Here is a 22,549-nt window from a genome sequence, read left to right as displayed (position 1 = left end):
CCCGTGGCCTACACTTCTGCGAGAGGATTTAAAGGGGGGGCAATGCATTTGGAAACTTCTGTTAGTCAGGAAAGACTCTAGCCAAGCCAAGGCCATTCCCTTCACTCCGATACCCGCCAGCCGAGACAGCAGCTTTGAGTGCAGCACGGTGTCAAACGCTGCACTGAGATCTAATAAAACCAACGCTGCTGTCTCTCCATCGTCTACTATACTCATCAAGCCTTCGGTGGAAAAAAGTAGGGCTGATTCTGTGGAGTGACCTGTTCTAAAGCCCGATTGAGTGGGGTGCAGGAGAGAATGTTCCTCCAAGTAGCTCATGAGATGCTTATTCACCACCTTCTCAACGACTTTAGCGCAGAAAGGGGGGAGGGAGATGGGGCGGAGGTTCTGAAACTGAGTGATGTGAATATTGTTTTTTTTTTAGGGGGATAACCTGAGCAGTTTTCCATGCGTCCAGTACCTGACATTCTTTTAAGGAGAGCGATGTAATGAGACTAATCTGATCAATTATTATAGTTTCCAGTACTCCTTTAAAGCATACATTGTCAAATCAGTGAACAGAGGCACAGAAAGAGTAGGATTTGCCTACTTCTAAACAGTTCAAGTCTGATGAACGCAGAACTACTTTTTCCAAAGGTTATTACTTTGCCACATTACATTCTGGTGAATAGTCCATGAGAGTGGGTGCTGTGTACCCCCCAGAGGCAATGTCTATGTGGTAATCAAACTCTTGTGTCATCGGTAGGCTAAGTGTAAGATTTTTTCACCACTCACCCAACTTCACCAGGAACTTAACTCCTGGCAACGCATCAACAACAACATTCATCTTTAGTTAAAGCCGCATCACCACAGTCTGGGCCCATTTCTAAAAGCACAATTTTACTTACAACTTTAGAATGGTTGTAAATACCTCCGATCTTGGACATAAATGGGGGAGAGGTATACGTTTACTTAGTGATTCCTGAAGCTCACTATTTCCCAAATTGTAGGTCGGGGTTAAACACAGAGTCTCCTGGTTGCACAGTTTCGTAGTGCAATAAACCACACGTGGGGTGGTGGAAATTGTGATGGAGAGGCCGAGGGACTACAATCCCTGGATAAGGACCTGTATAGTGGCCCTGTCGAGAAGTAACATTTGGTGTCTATTTCCAGCATATTTAGGTAAAGTGGTAAAGCCGGGATTAGATGTTATGTCTAGTGGTGGTGCGCGCACACGCCTGTGAATTGCCCACCTCGTTAAGGGTTGTGTCAAGGGTTATTTTTACATCATTTTTCTAGATGTATTGAGCATATTCATAAGTGCCTTCCCACCAATATTTTCATTTAATGGAAAAAGTCAGAAGAAGGTTGAGACCTTTCTTTTAGCCGTGGAGTAAAAGCTGCTTGTTGTAGGGGACTACCGTCCCCACAACCAGTCCATGACACTACTAACTAGAGTAGTCAGTTTCTAGTAATGTGTCCCTGAATACCTACTAGCTCTTCTTTCTATGTTTGTGTTCTGAGCCTCTCTTCTCCCCTCAGACCCACCAAGGATGTTTGGTCTGTGTGTCAAAACGCTTTCGTGTACTGGATTCATGTGAGGTGCAGAGCCCATTTCAGGTGTCTCCCTTGTATCTAAGTAATTTAATTATATCAAATTCAATAATAATTTTTATTAAATATAAATTAATTTTAATAAACATTTGCATTTTAGTATTAGAGCGGGTTGTGGGTTTATAGGGGAATAGGGTGGGAAGTAATTAAATTATATGAAATATTAATTTTTATTAAAAAATATACATACATTTTAATAAAATATTGTGTTTTAGTTATGTTGCGGTTTGTGGGTTTCTCGGGTAATAGGGTGGTAAGTAATATAATTATAATTATTTAATTAATATTTTTATGTAATTTTATTTATTATTAATGTATTGTTAATTAATAATTGGCAATTCATTTTTATGACTTTATTACCCCTTCCATGCTCATGACGAGCTCAGCTTGTCATGAGGCACAGTGGAGCTGTGCTTATGACGAGCTGAGCTCGTCATGAACAATGACAAATCAGGGAATGCAGCACAGGAGGGGAAAAGTCAAAGCAGCCAAGGTGTTAAGTAATACATATATTAATTATACATAATTAGTTATTACTTTTAGTTATGGTTATTGATAATTGCATTATTGTATAATAATTCATAAATGCAAATTAATTTTTATTAATTGATTAATTGTTAATTATATTAATTGTGTTAATTTTTTATCTGTAGCGTGTTGTGTGTTTATAGTGGAATAAGGTGGGAACTAATTTGTTATAATTAAGTAATTACTCCTTTTAATTAATCATTTAATAATTACGTATTGTTAAATAATTATTAATTGGTAATCATTTTTTTAAATTAATTGATACAAAATAATTGTGTTCTTTTTATGTGTAGTATGTTGTTGGTTTATAGGGGAATATATTTGGAAATAATTTATTATAAATAAGTAATTATTATATTTAAATAATTACCTATGTAATTATTATTAATTAATTATTAATTGTTACTTTTTTTATTTTATTTTATTTTATTTTATTTTATTTATTGCAAGCTGGTCAGGTTACAAGCATGTTTCATTAAATTCGCAAATAATATACAACTGGTTGAAACAGGCATTATATACAAGAGCAGTAAACAAAATTGCAAAAATGAGAAAATATAACAAACAAATAAAGCTGAGACTTTCAAGAAGTAGTTCAAAATAAGGCAGAACATTTTTACATTAAGATGCGATTTGTATCACTTTAACAGACTAAAGTATACAAATGCCAGGAATACCCCTATCCCAGTTCTCCCAATATCCACCGCTGGAGCGGCGCCCAGGTTTTCACTTCTAAGGCTCTTTTTTTTTGCCCCTTTGTTTAAATAAATGGCATGTTCTAGGTTGTGCACTGCTAAAAGACGGGTCCTCCATATGAAAAAGGATGTAGGTTCTGGGCTAATCCATTCCTGAGTGATACAGCCCCGATAAACCGCCATTGATATATATAGCAAATTTCTTTTCTCTTCTGCCACTGTATCTGCAGTTACCCCTATCAATACTAGCTCAGCCGTTAATTCTACTGGAGTTCCGAGCAGTAAAACTAAAAAGCAGAACGGGGGCTAATTTAGGGCAGGAGTGAAACATGTGGACTGTATCAGCAGCTGGCGTTCCACATCTGCTACACAGTGTACCAACTAAATTACCCCACTTAGAGATTTTTGCTGGCGTGTAGTTGAGGTCACAAAGAACCATGTAATGTTGTGTACGAGTTCTGCCTGACAGCAAAATAGAATTAGCCAAAAGAATAGAGTCCTCCACCATAACATTAACAGTGTCTAACTTCTGAGCCCATCTCTCTTGGATATTTGGTAGATCATCTGGATACAAAGAAATTAATAAATTGTAAAAGAAACCTATCCTTTTTTTATAATAGAAACTATCAATCAAGGGAATCTTATAAAGTCCCGAACGTTCCAAAGGAGTTAGGGTATTTAAAAAACGATTCACCTGAAGATATTTAAAATAATCCATATTTGTAAGAATAAACTTAAGGCAAAGGTCGGTAAAGGATATCATACCCGTGTTCTGCCATAAATTACCAAGGGAACTAATACCGATATTACGCCTTCTCACCATTGTGTGATCTCTGAAAACAGAAGGAAAGATATGTTAAGAGGCCAAAGGAGTGTATGTCAAGATGCGTGGTATCCCTACATGACGTCGGATTAAAATCCAGGCCTGGTATGCTGCATGTAGAATCTTGAATTTTGTTTTTTGGTAATAACTGGGTTTCACATTTTTCAGCAGGCAGCCACGGGCCTCTACCCCTAAAGCAAACTCATATATAGATGGAGAGTGCGATACTAGTATTGGAGCTTTAGCACCTATTATTAAAGGTGTAATGAACTGTAATACCGACGCCAAATAATAAAAAATAAAGTGTGGTACACCACACCCCCCTTTTGCCTTCGGAAGAATCAGTTTTTTATAAGCTCTCGATGGTGTTTGTAGCTCCATAAAAATCTCCCAGCCATCCTCTCTAGTTGTTTAAAAAAGCTAAGAGGAAATTCAAGGGGCACTGATCTAAATAAATATAACAGTTTTGGGAGTATTAGCATCTTTAAAACGTTATTCCTCCCGTGTAGTGACAAACGTAGATGATCAATACGTTCCAATGTGGAATTAGCCTTCTTAATAATGGGGTCAAAGTTTATTTCAGGAATAGCTGTAATCGGGGTCGTGATCTTAATTCCCAAATAAGTTGCCACAGCCACTATATTAAGGTGTGAAGGGGGATGCTGTCCGACATATAATATTTGTGTTTTAGATACATTCAATGTATAGCCTGAAAAGGCACCAAACAGAGAGGCGAGCGACTCAATCTTTGGCAAAGCCTTTACAATATCTGTGGTCATCACTACCACATCATCCGCGTAGGCTAACGCTCTGTAACTAATACCCGCTACCTCCACTGGGGGTATATCCACCGCTAAATTCAATTCATTCAAATAAATATCGATATAAACTGCAAAAAGGAGCGGAGAGACGGGACAGCCTTGCCGTGCACCATGGGAGATAGAAAACAAATTAGATGTATTTGACCCAAGTTTGATTCAAGAGCATGGTGATTCATAAAGAGCTTTCAAGGCCATAATCATACGTGAGCCAAACCCTTTTAGGGATAAAAGATCCCAAAGGTAGGGCCAGGCCACCCTGTCGAATGCCTTTTCGGCATCCAACAGAGTGATCCCTATAGCTGTGTCAGTGCCTTGTGCCCAGTCCATGAGAGCAATAATCCTCCGGACATGGCCGGTAGTATCTCGATTGGGAATAAACCCATGCTGCCAGCGGGAGACTATGGAAGATATTACCCCCCGTCATTCGAGACGCTAGAATTTTTTTTTAAACTTTGCTGTCCGCATTTATTAACGATATTGGCCTATAAGAGGCCGGATTGAGAGGAGGTTTGTCTTTTTTAAGAAACGCCATGATTATAGATTGTCTCCATGAGGCTGGCGCTGCACCTTTCTGTGCTGCCAAAAAAGTAGTCACCAAATCAAATTTCAGTAACGATCTAAATAATCTGAAAAATTCCAGCGGGATACTATCAGGTCCCATGGCTTTACAAGCCGGAAGAGACATCAGCGCCTCCTCAATTTCTTCCCAGGTAATATCAGATTCCAGGATAGGTGCCTGAACAGTGGATAGTTTCGAGATATTATCTGCAGTTATAAAATGCACCATTGAATCACTAGTATAACCTGTGAGATCCTGCTCATAAAGCTTAGAATAGAACTGTCTAAATACCTCTAGAATTTCTTCCGGCTTATTATATATCTGACCTGCCTCATCCTGTATTGCATTAATGGAATTATAAGTCTCCTTTTGCCTTATTTTTTAGCCAGGATCCTACCCGAGTTTTCACCTACTTCATAAACCTGTGATCTGAAGATTGCCATCTGCTCAGCCAGTTTCGTCGCAAATACTTCATATAGCTTGATTTATGTATAGCTAAAGTGCTTTTAATATGTTCTGCGTCTTGGGATAGTCCAATAGCTGTCATTAACTTCTCTCCCATTCCTGTACTGCCTTAAAATATCCATCAAGTTTATTCCGAATATCTCTTTGTTTCTTAATTGAATATGCTAGTGTCTGCCCGCGGACCCCGGCTTTAAAAGCGCCCCACACATTTTGAATCGAGGCACTTCCTCTATTAAACTAAAATAACTCCTTTATCCAATTGTCCATCGACTCAATATATAGTGGGTCAGCCAACAATTTGCGATCAAACGACCATGATTTTACTTCTCGATTAAATCCTACCTCTAATTTGACCTCTATCAGCACCGGATTGTAGTCTGAGACTATTCTAGGAAACAATTCAAACAGAGTATAATTAATAAGGCCGGTATCTATAAAAAAATAGTCAAGCCGGACAAACTTTTGGTGCGGAGCTGAAAAGAATGTATAACCTGGTGATAAAGGATGTTTTACAAACCCCACGTCAGACAAGCCGAAATCCAAGACCAGGCCTCTTAATGCTTTGTATGATTTTTTTTTAAGACCAGGATATGTTGAGTCGTGCTGTACATACAAACCGCCCCCCATATGAATATTCAGATCCCCACATAATACTAAAGGAGATGGCCAATCGGCTAATTCTAAGCTTAAGAAATTCAGAATATCGGGATCATCCGAATTTGGGGCATAAATAGAACATATTGTCCAATCTTTACCGTATATTGTAATCTGTAAAATCATCCGTCGACCATATTGGTCAACCTTAGAACGTTTAAGATATCGCAGGCCTGTTTTAATAAGGATCGCCACCCCCATTGTAGTGGTACCTTGACGAGTACATCCTAATAAATGCAGCCCCAAATAATTAAATAAATGCATGCCGGTTATTCCAAGTGAGGTGCGTTTCCTGAAGACATAGTAGGTCTATCCTCATGGTCTGTATTATTTGAGCACAAATCCCCCTTTTTTTCCTGTCATTGAAACCACATATGTTCCAAGAACAAATCCTCAAATTTCCCATCTTAATAAAGAATATTTACACAGCAACATTGAACCCCTCGGTGTATCTATTTGAATCTGTATCAAACCACTAACAAAAATGTTCATGATTACATTTAAATTGTCTAACCCATCACCATTGCTCTCAGTTACTGTTTTCCTGACCATGCTTGCCCCGTTGCTCCCCTCCCCACGCACCCACCCACACACAACCCTCCCCCCTGAAACCCAACCCAATAGGGGCATAAGGGACTGACTAGTCCCTAACATCGATGATGTGAGAAGCATCTTGTGCCTCGCCATTCGCTTCCCACTCTCCTCCCACAATAGTATACCATTTTGGATATCATAAATAACACACCACTACTTATTTTTAATTAATTTATAATTAAAATAATGTTCTTTTTTATGTGTAGTGTATTTATAGGGGAATAGTGTGAGATGTAATGTAATGTTAATTACTTTAACATTTCTTTGTTTTTATTGATATTTAATAATAACTCTTTTTAATGAAGTTTTTCAAATGTTATTTTTTTTTAAATATTGAAATTATAAGTGTGTAAAATAAACACCTACGCTATCCCCCACTTTCCCCACTTACTGGAGAGGGAATAGTAATTTTTACCCCTACGCTATCCCACACTTTCTCTATTGTTGCACTCTCTGGAGTGGGAACAGTAATTTGTACCCCTACGCTATCCAACACTTTCCCTACTGTTGCACTCACTGGAGTGGGAATAGTAATTTTAACCCCTACGCTATCCAATGCTTTCCCTACTGTTGCACTCACTGGAGTGGGAATAGTAATTTTAACCCCTACGCTATCCAACACTTTCCCTACTGTTGCACTCACTGGAGTGGGAATAGTAATTTTAACCCCTACGCTATCCAACACTTTCCCTACTGTTGCACTCACTGGAGTGGGAATAGTAATTTTAACCCCTATGCTATCCAACACTTTCGCTACTGTTGCACTTGCTGGAGTGGGAATAGTAATTTTAACACATATGCTATCCAATACTTTCCCTACTGTTGCACTCGCTGGAGTGGGAATAGTAATTTTAACACATATGCTATTCAATACTTTCCCTACTGTTGCACTCGCTGGAGTGGGAATAGTAATTTTAACACATATGCTAGCCAACACTTTCCCTACTGTTTTACTTACTGTAGTGGGAATAGTAATTTTAACCCCTACGCTATCCAACACTTTCCCTACTGTTGCACTCTCTGGAGTGGGAATAGTAATTTTAACCCCTACGCTATCCAACACTTTCCCTACTGTAGCACTCACTGGAGTGGGAATAGTAATTTTAACCCCTATGCTATCCAACACTTTCGCTACTGTTGCACTTGCTGGAGTGGGAATAGTAATTTTAACACATATGCTATCCAATACTTTTCCTACTGTTGCACTCGCTGGAGTGGGAATAGTAATTTTAACACATATGCTAGCCAACACTTTCCCCACTGTTGCACTTGCTGGAGTGGGAATAGTAATTTTAACACATTTGCTATCCAATACTTTCCCTACTGTTGCACTCGCTGGAGTGGGAATAGTAATTTTAACACATATGCTAGCCAACACTTTCCCCACTGTTGCACTTGCTGGAGTGGGAATAGTAATTTTAACACATATGCTATCCAACACTTTCCCAACTGTTTCACTTACTGGAGTGGGAATAGTAATTTTAACCCCTATGCTATCCAACACTTTCCCTACTGTTGCACTCTCTGGAGGGTGGATAGTAATTTTAACCCCTACGCTATCCAACAATTTCCCTACTGTTGCACTCACTGGAGTTGGAATAGTACTTTTAACCCCTACGCTATCCAACACTTTCCCTACTGTTGCACTTGCTGGAGTGGGAATAGTAATTTTAACACATATGCTATCCAACACTTTCCCAACTGTTTCACTTACTGGAGAGGGAATAGTTCAAGTTCAAGTTCAAGAATAGCTTTATTCGATTTCAATTCAAAGGAAATCACAAAAGCACAGGTAAATATACAGTTAAAAACGAGAAATAAATAATCATCAAAAAGCATTAAAATAGAGTTTCATTAGGAACAAAGGTATAGCAAAGTGCGATGTTATAAAAATTTTAGTCTATTCATTGATAATCTAATTTAAAAGCATTAACACAAAGTGCATAGTCATGATCGTCAGAAACATTAAAACACATGATCATTGGGCTTGAAGGTATAACAATCGTGCATTATTTTACGGAGTTTAGTCTATTCATTGATAATCTATGTCTAATAATACTTTTTAAAAACATTGACATTAGATATATAGTCATTTCATCTTCTAACATTTTTAGTCTCAAAAGTGCCGGTCTGCATTGTCTCATTCCCCACTTTCTCAATAGGGATATTAAATATTTTTCCTTTGGGAGAGTATAAAATTTGCAAAACAAGATGCAATGTAGCGTCGATTGTGCAGATGTGTCATCACAAGGGCACAAAATCAAGTTTTTCGACCAAGAATTGACCTCCGGGAAAGTGAGTAATCTAAAAAAGCTTCACCCCCCTAAAACGTGTAAATAGCATACGGGCATAGCTGCTTTGGATTAAAATGAGGTATTGCTGAATGCCCTGTCCATGTAGAATCAGTTGATTCTCCAAAACTGAGGACTTATTACCCTCCAGCTGCCAGCGTTTATTCTCCAAAATGAGGAGACAAAGTTCTTTCAGCTTTTTTCTCAATATAGTTACTAGACTGGTTGGGGAATCAAAGAATTCAGGATGTCCGATATGTCTCAAGAAGCTCTTTACATATGTCAGCCAATCGATGCCAAGGGCACCCTGTAGTTTCAAGCAGTCCTGAATTATATCCCTATTAAGTCCGGTCTCCTCGGACGTCCATACCTTGTGCCATAACAGGATGGGGCCAACCTTAATAAGGTCCGAGATATAGGCTAGGCCCAATTCTTTATGACACACATATGTAGAGGTGGACCTAGGGACTGCTAAGAGGTACCGGAGGAATGCGTTCTCGCAAAGCTGTATTTCGCGAGTATCCGCAATCCTCCAGATCCCTGCACCATATGTTGCTGTGGACACGCATTTCGATTTATATATGTCCAACAGAACCTGCACTGGTCGGCCCCCCAACCTATTTGCAAAACTTCTCACTGCTCCAATAGCACGTGAGAAGGCTAATTTCCGTGATTGGGCTGCTGAACACCATGTGCCCTTCTTAGTAATTCCCAGATAAGAAAATATATTCGTTGTCTCTATCTTAGTGTTTGATAGGAACATTTTACACTGGGGTTTTCTCTTAGCCGTACAGCACATACTAAAGGTCTTACTAATGTTGATATTTAATCCTCTAGCACTCATGTAGTTTGAGAAGGTAGTAAGCGTTCTCTGCAGACCGACTTGTGTCCTAGCCATAATCACTGCGTCGTCTGCGTATAATAAAACGGGGGCTGGGCGATCTCCAATTTGGGGGTGGTCCTGACTATCTTCAGTAAGGTGGAATGCCATGCTATTAATATATAAGTTAAATAAAAAAGGAGCAAGTATGCATCCCTGCCGGACTCCTTTGTTTATGGGGAATTTGGTGGTACTTTCGCCATTACTCCCAAACCGTACCTTCGCGCCAGCCCCCCCCCCCGATATAATTCTTTAATAAAATTCAACAGGGTCGCATCCATACCTATTTGCAATAATGTATCCCATAAAATTTTGTGATCCTAGCAGTCGAAAGCCGAGCTTAAATCAACGAATGTTAAATATAAATTATCCTTTTTTGCCACCACATATTTACCTATTAACATTGCTAAATGTAATCCTTGTTCCACAGTGCCTACTCCTTTTTTAAAACCATATTGAAATTTTGAGAGAATACCTGCATCTTCTACCTATGTCTGCAATTTATTTAATATGATCCTTCCCGCCACCTTCATCAGAGAGTCAAGCAATGAAATTGGTCTGTAGCATTCTGGATCATTGCAGTCTCCTTTCTTAAAAATTGGGACCACGATCGCCTCTTGCCATGTAGGAGAGAACCCAATTTTATTGTAGCTGTTTAAAACATTGGTCAGGAGGTGCGCCCATAGGTTAACATTGTGCTTATATATATCTACTGGTACCCCATCCGGCCCTGAAGCTTTTCCTGCAGCACTCTCTGCTATAGCAATTTCAACTTCAGAAAGTGTAAAGGCGATGGCTATCGGGAATAATCTGTCCGCAATGTTTGCCTCCGCCCCAGATATTTCAGCATGCAAACTCTCTGGTGGATCATCTTTTTAGTATAACTCGGTAAAGTAGTTAATCTAGGTACCCTCGTCTATTGCCACCTCTATGGAATCAGTCTTCCTGTCTACGAAAAAGGGGGCGTTTACCGCCTTCCAAAAGTCTCGGCGTCCCTTCCGACTCAACCAAAGCGCCGCGCTCTCACGGGGCAGGCAAGCGAAACAGGCGGTGAGGAGAGAAGGTCGGTGGAGCCGGGACTCGATGCGGCCATCTTGGCCGTCCGCCCGGCTCCGCCCCTAAGTGTCCTCTTTAAGTGTGAGTGAGCTTTACTACACTCCGAATCGAACCAACCATATTCCTTGGGTGACTTATTCTTCGATCCCCCTGTCAAGGTGTTACGAATTTCTTCCAAGATGCTGCAAAAAGCTGTGGTTACCGCAGTACAGTCATCATTATCTGAAAGGCATATTTTAAATTCTTTATATCTAGTCATAGAGCGGGGACTCTGTTTAAAGCATACCTGGACCTTTGTGGAGCCCTGTAGCGGAGCGTGCTGGTTAGGCTGGGCTTTCTTTGTTGGTGCTGCCTGCAGACGCCTGCCATCGGTCCTCTCTGCTGCCACTGCCTATTTCCACTCTAGTGCACGGCGGAAGAGCGGGGGCGGCTACAGCCCCCAGGTGCCCTTGCGGCAGGACGCCGCTGACGCTGCTTTCGTGCCAGCCGGCGCACAAAAGACCGCGGAAGTTCCCGTGTAGTAAACTCGGTGCAGAATTTTGAGTTGTACTAATCTGAATTTCGCCGATATGCCTACTTCCCTCGGTGAGGATAGCGCCTCATTCCATTCTGTTTCATCAACCTCTCCTATGTCCCTTACCCATTTCTCCTTAAGGTGTAATGTGGGGTCCGCCAGGTTGTTGACTAACTTTTTATATGTAAGAGAAGTTGCACTCTGAGGCATATAATCCGTCAGCAGTCTATCTTCTAGTGGCGAAGGCTCTGGTAGATCAGTGTCTGGTGGAATTGCTTGGAGTAGTGCGTGGCGTATCTGTACGTACCTCAACGTCTCGTTTGGGCCTAAACCATATTGCTGTTGGAGTTGTGGTAATGCAATCACTGTGCCTTTCTCCCATAGGTCCCCTATCGTGGAGATTCCTATGCGGTCCCACTGTGTAAAACCTTTGCATAATCTGAGGTTCCCCAATGTTTTGTATCCCACAGTGGTGTCAGCCTGGTGAGTTTCCCTGCCCAGCCCAGTCGTGTTTGTGCTTTATGCCACAATGCAGCTGTGTGTTGCGTCGGGCCAATCAGTTTTCTAACCTGGGATTTGTTGTATAAGACGGAGAGCATGCCGTCTGTTCCTAGTTGAGACCAGTCCGCTTTATATGCTGGGTCCTCTCGTGGGGTGTGGACCCATTGATTGATCATTTTAAGGTGAGCCGCCCAGTAGTATAATTGGACATTGAGTAGTGCAATCCCTCCCTCGTACCAACTCTTCACCAGTTTATCATGGGCGATACGTGCCGGGCCATTATTCTAGAGTAAGCTGGAGACCAGCGCCGCAATCTGCTTAAAATAGCGCGGTGCAACCAAATAAGGGGTATTTTCCAACACATATAAGAATCTGGGGAGTGCCATCATTTTATACAAAGCCGCCCTTCCCAGGAGGGTCAGGGGCAAAGTCGCCCAGTGTTTAACGTCAGCACGTAGACGTTCCATAGGTGGCTTCAAATTTGCGTCAAAGAAGTCAGTGGCATTTCCTGTGATGAAAATACCCACATATTTAAAGGAGGTTGTTGTTAAGGCCAAGGGGCAGTCCTCCCGCAACAATGGTTCTGGGCCCTTGAGCACATATACCACTGATTTTGACCAGTTCAGGGTATAACCCGACGACTCCCCGTGTGTGTTACAGAGGTGCAACAGGGCAGGGATCCCGCTGTCAGGGTCAACCATGTAGATGAGCATATCGTCAGCATATAGGGAGATCTTATCTTCCCACCCCTCCTCCCACCTGATACCTCAAAACAGCGGCGTTGTTCTAATCAGGATCGCCAGTGGTTCAAGCACCAGGGCGAAGAGCAAAGGAGACAACGGGCATCCCTGTCTAGTCCCCCACCGCAGTGGGAACGACGCTGAAATGTGTCCGTTTGCCACCACCTGCGCTACCGGTAACGTGTACAGCAGGGGTACCCATGCTCTAAATTTCGGTCCAAAGCCCATACGAGTAAGCACTGCAAATAGATACTCCCATTCCACTAGGTCGAAAGCCATTTTGGCATCGAGGGAAAGGATCACCGCCTGCTCAGCAATAAGGTGTGCACGCGCCATCACCCCATGGACCCTCCTGAGATTCATTGCTGTGCTCCTGTGGGGCATGAAGCCCGACTGGTCAGGGTGTATCAGCGTGTGCAGGTGTTGTGTCAAACGGCTGGCCAGGATCTTTGCCAGGATTTTAGCCTCCACGTTAAGCAACGATATGGGGCGGTAGGAGGTGCATGCAGTCAGTGGTTTACCCGGTTTAGGTATAGCCACTATGGTGGCAGTACGCTGGTCAAGCGGCAGTGCCGCCCTATCAAGGCTGTCGGTATACATATTCAGCAACGGTTTACTTAGCATAGGGGCCACCGCTTTATACCACTCTACAGGCAGGCCGTTGGGGCCTAATGCCTTACTGGATTGCAAATTTTGTATCGCCAATTGAATTTCCTCTTCTGAAAGATCAGTTTCTAATTCTTGCTGTGCCTCTTGTGCGAGCGCGGGGATGGTAATATTCTCTAGTGAAATTGTCGCCGTCTGTGTAGTGACGTCACGTTCTGGGGTATATATGTCCCGAAAGTGACATGCCAGGGTGGGTACTATTTGTACAGGGTGTGTCTGTAGTTGACCATCATGCGTGTAAAGTCTCTGTATGCCTCTGCTACTACCCACTCTCTTGTCCAGCCACGCATGGCAGTGGGCAATCGCAAGAATAACATCAAAACCCTGTCTTGTAATGGCTCCGTGCTCTCTAAAGTCAAAGTTTTCACCTATCTAGGAGTGGTGTTTGATGAGTAAGGGACATGGGCACCAAAAATCCAGAATAAAGCAGCAGCAGTAAAAAGATCATCTGCTGCTATTCAGGGTTTCGCAAAACGACTTGGTGGCAAACCAGCAGAGGCTATCTTGTCTATCTATAGAGCTAAAACCCTGGCAATAGCCAGGTACGGGGCCTCTATATGGGGTTTTAAGAACATGTCCCGCATCCAAAGAGCGGAGAATATGTTTTTACGATCCCTTATGGGCCTACCGCAATCTACCCCTGCTTTTTCAATCCATATGGAACTGGGGTTAGGGTATATTGAAGACATGTTGTCCTTGGCCCCACTCTCTTGTCATGGATTAAAACCATCATACCCGGATATTGAACTGAACACCGATGATATAGTGACTCAAACTATAAGTGAGTCTTCCAATTCCCAGCCCGGCAAAAACTCCTGGGTAGAGATCAGGCCTGCGGACGGGATATCAACCCGTGCTTCAACTTTGGCAGCGTCTGGAGGGAAAAAAACTGTGACTGGAACAACACTGTGAGCAATAACAAAGAAAAAACGGGGAAGGGGTGCCAATAAGGGTAAACAAGATAAAGCCCTAAAGCGGGTTGCCTGGTACAAACAGCGGCAGATCAACAAAACCGGGACCCTGGTAACCACAGAGTATGTATGTATGTATGTATTGGCATTTATATAGCGCACTACTTACCCGTAGGGTCCCAAGGCGCTTCGACCGCTGCGAAACCCTTCCTGGCTTCCCTGAGAGATGGTCCCTTAATGGGTATCTCCAGGGTGAGACCAGGCATCCCCGGCGGTCTGGTGGGGCCGTTAGTGAAGATGAGGCAAGCTAATGCCCAGAGTTGCCGAGTGTGATCGCTGATCAGAGTGGGCACCAAGGCGAGAGAATTATCGAGTCCGCTGACCCTGGTCCAGAAACCTGCCGCGCCGGGAATCGAACCCTGGTCCCGGGCCGTCCTCTGCTCTGGGGTCTGCCGCCTTGTAATGTTGTAACAGAAGGCTCACTGGCTCTGGATGAAGGGTTTTGGGTTAAAGTGAGCGGAATTGTTGCATCTTCTATTACACCGATCACTGATAGATTGAAGGTTATTGAAGAAAGGTTAAAGAAAATCGAACAACTGTCCTTATCTAATCTAGAACTCCATAAAAAGAACCCACCCACAGTACATTCAATAACTCAAGCAAACTCTCTTCCCACTAAAGCTTTAAGTAGCATACAGACGCCTACTTCGACGCCTATATCCAACTCTTCTGCCGTGGACTTGACGAAAAGAACTTCCAAGAACATTTCTGAGAGTGAACTGTCTAAAGACAAAGCCAAAGGCTCCCATGAAAAAAATGACTCAATTAATATGATTGGTGAACAAAGTGTTGTAGGGAAGGGAGGTTTGAATAAAGGGAAGGGTGTTAATGAAGGTAATCAAATGGTGGACCAAGTCCCATCCCTCCCAATCATCGATCTACCCCCGGAATCTGTTCCCTATGTTGTAGTATTGACAGGAGTCCCAGAGTTGGGTAAAGATAGCCATGAATCATTTATGAAACTAAAAAACAAAACAACACATAGACCACTACCTCACCACATTCAAAGTAAAATACTACTCGTACGTAGAGTCAAATGGATCGGTAAAACAAGAAAAAATATTACGGGGATTGTGTGATTGTAAATTTTCAGGACAAGCAAGCTGTACATCATATATGTGCCAGTTGGCCTGCTTTTTCTAATACTAAAATAAAGCCTTTAAACCTAACTTATTTCTATTCCCCGGAACCGCCCAAGAAGAGTTATAACCAACAGAGAAGTTTCTGGGTGGAGAACGTAGATATAAGTGGAGGGAGGAGAGGGTATGATTATGAGGGTTTTGGCTTGGAATATGGTTTTCCCATCAGTAATAGATATAGCGCGCTTGAAATGGTTGATTGACTTACCCCAATAACTGGAAAAGCTAGGGCACCTAATACAGTCAAGCGAAGTGAAAAAGTGGGGCAACATAGTTGTTATAATTTCCTGTTCTTATATGTGCAGTACATCGGTTATATAGACATATATATATATATATATATATATAGTACAATGTTAGATAGACATATTATATATAGTTATACTTATATTGGTATTCAGCACTTGGTATCTTCCCTCACCCCTCCATTTCCATCCCTATTGGAATGTTCCTGGTCCCTGGAGGCTGCTTTACAATGTTGAAAGTGAGGGCATTCAGAGTGAAGAGAACGATTCATGAAGAGTCTTTATAAGCTGTTTGGTGGCACTGTGGAGGTCGTGAATAAAGAAGAAATTAAATCAGCTCCTGCCTGGTTTACTTTATAACACTGGCGACGACTGGTCTGCGTGAGGGAGCAGAGCGGCCATCCTTCCCTCTTCTATCATCCACCAACTAAACCTTGGGGCCTGCAAGGTTAAGGTATTTTATATTCAAGACCATCGGACTCTTCATCGCTCCAAGAAGATAATTAGCATCTCCAGCAGCATTAGCAGCGCCATCTTGTGAAAGTTATTTGAGTAATACTGCACTTTGGAAAGGCTGGTTGGCGTTTATTTACAGACTTGCTTTAAGACTGCCATACGCTTATTTAAAGACGATAAAAATATATGTGCAGTTCATGCCCTGGACAGTGAAAGGCCTGATAATTCATCTGGTGTTGCCGAGCGTGAAAGGAGGCTCGTGGAATTAGCGCCTGCTGTTTGAATCATTTATAAGCACTGTGTCAACAGCGACTTAGTTCTTCACTTGGGCCATACTCAAAAGCCGGCTGTGGGGTAATTAATAAATCAACAACGTAGCCGAGCGTGAAGGGAGAATCGCCTGCTGGTTGATTAATTTATTGTGCTGTGCCAATAGCGACTGAATTCTTAGTTTGCCAGCAGATTATTATTGACTGAACAATTTTGGGGAGGAAGCTGGGCGCGAAGAGAGGCTTGTGCTTTGAATGTCAGGTAGAGCGCTGAAGGTCTGAGGCATTTCCACGCTCTGTCAAATTCGAGCGTTTCTGCCCCTGTCAGCTGCTCTACCCTCAGCAGAGCGTGCGCGGAGTGAAACCAAAATAAACTCCGTGAGAGGAAAGCCGAGCTCGTATAATCATCATCGCTTTCAGCCAAGCCCCAAAGTAGGCTCGTGCTGTGAGCGCCTGCTGAGTGGAACTGGTATAAACACCATTTGAGGAAAAGCCGAGAATGAGGGGAGTCTCGTGATGAGAACGCGCTGGGTCAAAATATTGTAAACACAGTGTGAGAGTGTCTGGAAACATCGTGAAGCCTAATTATATTACATTTCTTACTACATCATCACTAAAAGTGAAGGCGCTCTGACTGACCCCAGCGTCTTCGCTCCGGCCAGCTGCTCTTTCTTCAGCTGAGGCTTGCGCGATAGTGCGTTCTTAACGCTAGAGGGCAGTGTGCTGACGAACTCAAGTCCCTGGCATTCTCTGAAGTCATCTGTTCTAATAATTAACCGCTTTGTGGCTGGCGCTGGAAATACATTAAGCTGGGCGTTCCCTCAAGTGAGGCCTCGCAAATTAAGGGAGCTCCCTCATTATACTGCACACGTGCTGACTGGCACAGCATTTCAAAGAAGTTAAGCCTGTTTGCTCAAACGTCGATATTTACTTAGCTGTGTTACAGTCTCTCCATCTCTTCCATTTCCTTTTCGCTGACAGGCACAGCCATTCATTTATAATTTAGCCTGTCTGGCCATAATTTGTGGGGATACCATCCTCTTCGCGCTGGCAGACACAGCTTTTCAGGCAAATTATAGTCTGTTGGGTCATGTATTCAAAAATATACTTCATTCTTCATGCTGACAGGCACAGCTGTTCAAGTTAAATAGCCTATCATTACATATCTTGGACTGCTTAACGCCATCACTCTGACAGGCACAGCGGTTTATTCTATTCAGCCTGCCTGTATAAGGTTTTTCGAACAAAGGTCTTACTACTGTGAATTGACATATCCATTTGGGTAAAACTGCTTATATTACGGTAGCTTTCATGTAATGATTATATATTGCCATACTTAAGCGCTTACCTTCCCCGCACAGTGTATTTTCTCCTTGCTATCGATTTTTGACAAGGGTTCTTTGCTTCTTTAAAGTGATTGGGCTACTTTAATAGTAATATATACCTGCAAGTGGGATTGTGGTGTCATTGTGCAACATTTGTTGTCTCCATTATGGCTGCATCTAATATGTCACAACTCAAACCTTTTTTAAATGAGTGTGGGGAACCCAACATGCCATGGAAAGAGTGGGTGAGGGTGTTTGAATCATATCTAATTGCTGGAGGGCGGGAGAAATTTAGTGCCTTTAGAAGGCAACATGTCCTCCTCCACAATCTAGGCAATCTGGGCAGGAAGATATTCGACACGTTACCTGAACCAGAAGTGGAGGATACATCTAATGTTTATGAAATATCGTTAATTAAGTTAGGTATCCATTTTGTGGACAAGATAAGCATTGTACTTGAACGCCACAAATTGTTTTGTAGGGTCCAGGGAAAAGAGGAGAGTATTGCCAGCAATGTGGCAGTATTGAGGGGTCTAAGTACTCATTGCCAATTTGGGTATCTTAATGATTCCCTCATAAGAGACCAAATAGTGAGATGCACTAGCAATAGCAGAATTCAGGAGAAACTACTCCAAAAACAACCTGACCTTGATGGAGCGGTGGAAATAGCCAAATCCATCGAGCATACAGCTAAATGTATAAAAGAAATAAGACCCAAACCCAATCAAGGGGAACATACCAATGCTGAAAGTTATTTAGTATCTGAAATAGAGGAACCCTCAGAAGAGGGAGAAGTACTTAAGATCAGAGGGGAAAAACACTCCCAAGCGGAGAAAACCAAACCCGCTGCTACCAACAAACTTAAATGCTTCCGTTGCGGCAGCAATAATCATTTGGCTAATAACCATACATGTTCAGCTAAGTCAGCTATGTGCAAGAAATATAATAAAAAGGGCCATTTATCTAGGCTTTGTCACAGTCCTAACCCTAAGTAGTGGTCTTCTTCAAGTCCTCAAGAGAGTAAGGTACATTCTATAAACAAGATTGTTTTCCAAATTAGAGGGTCTGAAGCAGTCAATCACGTAGAGTATCCACAATATGATGTCAATATTGAAGGAAAGTTGGTCAAAATGTACGCAGACTCTTGTTCGCCATTTACTTTGATGAATATTGCAGACTTTAAAAGTATGAATATATGTGATGTAAAGGATTTATTGGGGGCAGATATTAATCCTCGTAGCTATACTAAGGAATATATTCATGTCAAGGGTATGATGAACTCCCTCATCACTTTCAAAGACCGTTCCATCCTAGGCAAGGTGTATATTGTAGAGTAAGGTTCTAACCTACTGGGGTGGCAACACCAAAAAGAACTTGGCATAATACTCAACCCCAACAGCAGTGAGCAGGTCCTTTCCATGGGAGCATCCAGTTCCAGTGACAAGTGGGTTAAGGATTTCCCTGAAGTATTTTCATCAGAGTTAGGGCTCCTCAAAAACTTTCAACACAAGATTAAACTTAAGCTGAATGCTAAACCTATCACCCACAAAACTAGGCCCATGCCACACTTAATGTGGGAACCTTTGAGAGAAGAGCTGGACAAGTTACAAAGGTTGGGAGTTATCAGGCCTGTAGACTGCAGTGCATGGGTTTCACTAGTGGTGATAGCTAAGAAGCCTGAGAATAAAAGCATAAGATTATGCATAGACCTAAGAGACCTGAATGACAACATCATAGTGGAAAGATTCCTACTTCTCCGCATCCACGAAGCATTAAGCACTATGGGGGAGGCAAGTTGCTTTAGTGTTTTAGACCTTTCAAGCGCCTACCACCAGGGGAAGCTCCATCCGGAGTCAAGAGAACTGACGACATTTACCACTCCATTAGGCTCCTTTATGTTCCTCTGCATGCCGTTTGGATTGGCATCCGCGGCTGCGGTATTTCAAAAGATCATGAAGCACATTTTGGAAGGCATTCCTCATACTATATGCTTCCAAGATGATGTTCTGGTATATGGTGCTACTAAAGAGGAACATGACATTTACCTCAAGTCGGTTCTCGATAAATTCAAAGAAGCAGGCCTCACGCACAATGAAAAGAAATGCAAGATCGGAGTGGAGTCTGTAGATTACTTAGGGCACTCTATATCCAAGGAAGGGTTCCGTCCAAAGCTCAGCCTTTTGGAGGCCATGGAAAAAGCCCAAGCTCCCACGAACAAACAAGAACTGCTGTCTTTCCGTGGATTAGCAGAGTACATGGAAAAGTATGCCAAAATCTTTGCGGATATTGCTGGAATCCTGAGAGATCTCACCAAGAGACATGCCCAATTCAAATGGTTAGATGTACACCAGAATGCTTTTGAGGCCATCAAGTCAGCTATTCTGAATGCCCCGTACCTGTATAACTATGACCCTTCAAGGAGGACCATCCTCACCACAGATGCCAGTCATAAAGGTTTAGGTGCCACCCTGTCACAAGTCATCGCAGGCAAGGAGAGAATAGTTGCTTTCGCCTCTCGTACCCTGAGCAATGCAGAAAGAAACTATTCAGTAATAGAAAAAGAGGCACTTGCCTCATTCTGGGCCATGAGACATTTCAAATTCTACCTATGGGGCATTAAATTCACCATTCGAACGGACCACAAACCGTTGGTATACATTTTCAGTTCGAAGGGGGCTTCCAGTTGCACACCCAGGATTGCCAAGTGGGTGTTAGGATTAGAAAGCTTCATCTTCAAAGTTGAGTTTGTAGCGAGAGACCATAACAAGGCAGCTGACTTCTTATCAAGAGTACCTTTGAACAGAGTGGAGCAGTTTGAGGTTCATGAATTCCCCATTTTACAAGTACATTCAATTACCATTGGCAAGGAGGAATGGGCTGAAAGTATGAACAATGACCAAACCATCAGCAAATTGAAGGACCTAACTATAAATGGGTGGCCGGAGAACCGTAGAGATGTCGATGATGAGTTGAGCAAATTATGGGAAGTGAAACATGAAATTGTCCTCAATGAGGATTTGCTATTGAGAAAAGACAAGATAATACCCCCAAAGACCTTGATTGATAAATTGATTGACCTAGTCCATGAAGGACGTTTAGGGAGAAGCCTCACGAAGACCAGACTCAGGGAGCATTACTGGTTTCCAGGAATGGATTCGCGGGTAGAGAACAAAGTGAAGAACTGCGACGCCTGTGCCAATAGTGGCGAATCTAGACATATTCAGAAGGCCCCATTATCACCGGTATCTATTCCAAGTAAACCATGGGACAAATTGGCGTTGGATATTACAGGCCCGATCAACAGAGCAGGCATGAATAAACGTTTTATCTTCACATTAACTGACTTCCATTCATACTGGGTCGTGACTGAACTTGTCAATGACATCACTACTGAAGCTTTAATAGAGTTCCTGACCGACACGTTCTCCAATGAAGGTATTCCCTGCGAATTGCTCACAGACAATAGAGTACAGCTCACGTCATCAGCTATGTCCAATTTCTTGGAGAAACTCAAGATTACTCATCTCAAAACAGCACTGTACTGTCCAAGGGCAAATGGCAAGATTGAGGGAGTGAATAGAATGATAAAAGGGAACATCCAGCTAGCGTGTGCCAACAAGATTCCTGTAGAAAAATCAATCAGAGACTTGCTTTGGGCATTTCACACGACTCCTGACACAGTATCAGGTATATCGCCGTTCTGCTCTCTCAGAAGAAGGAAGCCAAGTACCAAATGTTTCCCTTCATGGATAGGAGGGGGAGAGTTGTCTTCTCAATCGTTTGAAGAGGTTAGACATAAAGTAGAATCTCATCAGACTAAATATTGAACAGTATGATGCTAAACATGGATGTAAGACACAGAATTGGACAGTAGGAGAAATGGTAATGGTAAGGAGACCTAATGTCACTGGAAATTTTGAGTCCAAATACTTGAAGCCAAAAAGAATAGTGGAGGTTAAAAAGAACACGGTAACCTTAGAGAATGGACAGAACTGGAGCATGGACCGGTTGGCAAGATGTCAGGATCCAGGAGTCCCTGCACAGGGGAATTCTGGGAGAACCACTGATCAAAGGGAGCACACCAAGAGAGTTACTAATGCTCCTAACTGGCACAAGGACTACAGAATGTATTAATGTGTTACCACATATCCTTGTATCTTCTTCCGGGTGTTGTTAGGGGGAAGATGTGTTATAATTTCCTGTTCTTATATGTGCAGTACATTGGCTATATAGACATATATATACATATATAGTACAATGTTAGACAGACATATTATATATAGTTATACTTATATTGGTATGCAGTACTTGGTATCTTCCCTCACCCCTGCCTTTCCATCCCTATTGGAATGTTCCTGGTCCCTGGAGGCTGCTTTAGAATGTTGACAGTGAGGGCATTCAGAGTGAAGAGAGCGATTCATAAAGAGTCTTTATAAGCTGTTTGGTGGCACTGTGGAGGTCGTGAATAAAGAAGAAATTAAATCAGCTCCTGCCTGGTTTACTTTAAAACAATAGTGATGACAGAGCCACTACTGTATCTGGGGGTGAGCAAAATGTTTGCACTAAGATAGGAGACGTGAACATGAAGAACAACGTTAAACCCTTCAAGGATAACATAGGCATCCATTGCAAATCCCCATTACGTTTATGGGATGGTGAACTGGAGAAAGTTATTGTAGATAATCAGTATAATACTGAATATTGTGAATACCCTGTCGCCTGCCGTATTTCAGGAGCAAGGAAGAGTGATAATGTCATAACTGA

This window comes from Lissotriton vulgaris, chromosome 1_1 (genome assembly GCF_964263255.1).
Source record: "Lissotriton vulgaris chromosome 1_1, aLisVul1.2, whole genome shotgun sequence".
Lineage (NCBI taxonomy): Eukaryota > Metazoa > Chordata > Amphibia > Caudata > Salamandridae > Lissotriton > Lissotriton vulgaris.
Note: the sequence above shows the minus strand (reverse complement) of the source record.